The sequence below is a fragment of the Octopus bimaculoides genome, chromosome 18 (assembly GCF_001194135.2).
Source record: "Octopus bimaculoides isolate UCB-OBI-ISO-001 chromosome 18, ASM119413v2, whole genome shotgun sequence".
NCBI lineage: Eukaryota > Metazoa > Mollusca > Cephalopoda > Octopoda > Octopodidae > Octopus > Octopus bimaculoides.
In genome coordinates this window covers 49,863,878-49,864,835 of record NC_068998.1, presented here as the reverse complement: position 1 = coordinate 49,864,835, position 958 = coordinate 49,863,878, and positions in this window count along the sequence as shown.

Genomic DNA, 958 nt, shown 5'->3' with positions numbered 1-958 from the left:
ATATATATATATATATATATATATATATATAATGATGCGTACCTACTTATAACAATATTCTTATTGTTAAATAGATTATTACTTCAAATATCGATTTCATTATATATTATCACATCTGCTTAAGCAAATGTACGTTTAGATGTTCCATCAACCAGAAACGACTTCACTGAATTTTCTTGCAAATGTCCTGATAATTCTCGAGACACATATATTGATCCCAATCTCGTTCTGACGTAAAACTGTACGCTTCTGTCTGGGCGCGAGCGCGCGCCCGTGAGCGTGTATGTGTAGTAATACGCATAAACACTGATTATTTGATTAAAATACCTGCATTTTACATCCATTTCACCGAAAGTATCTCATTTCTTTCACATAGGTGCGTATGTTTACTCTTACATGTCAGGAGAAACTCAATTTTCTTTAGCAATAACTGACGTTTATTCATGAAAAGCTGTTTTCTTCTTCGATACCAATATACTTTATTGACAATTGTATGTCTGTTCAATTAAAACATGTCTTATTGTCTATAGATGCATATTGCAAACACGTCATGCTGTTTTAATCCCATGACTCTTGGGAATATTATGTAATTTGATAAAAATAAACGACACCCATAAACGTTAAATATTCTAAGAAACAAATACTCTTTAAATGCGAAGGCATCATCTACGAATGATTCACAAATTTACGATGAGAGCCACAGGCTTACTCCGATGCTTTAACACAGTATATTTCACTTGGTCATGGTTATTAGTAATCCAACATGAATGCAGCTCACTCATTACGATTGCACACACGATGGAATGGTTACGAAGTCCTTTCCACTGCTACAATCACCGAGCTTGAACATAATTGGCTTTATTTATCTTAATTCTGAAAACTGAGTGAAGTATAAAACAACAGCACTTTCTATGGTATATATATATATATATATATATATATATATATATATATATAT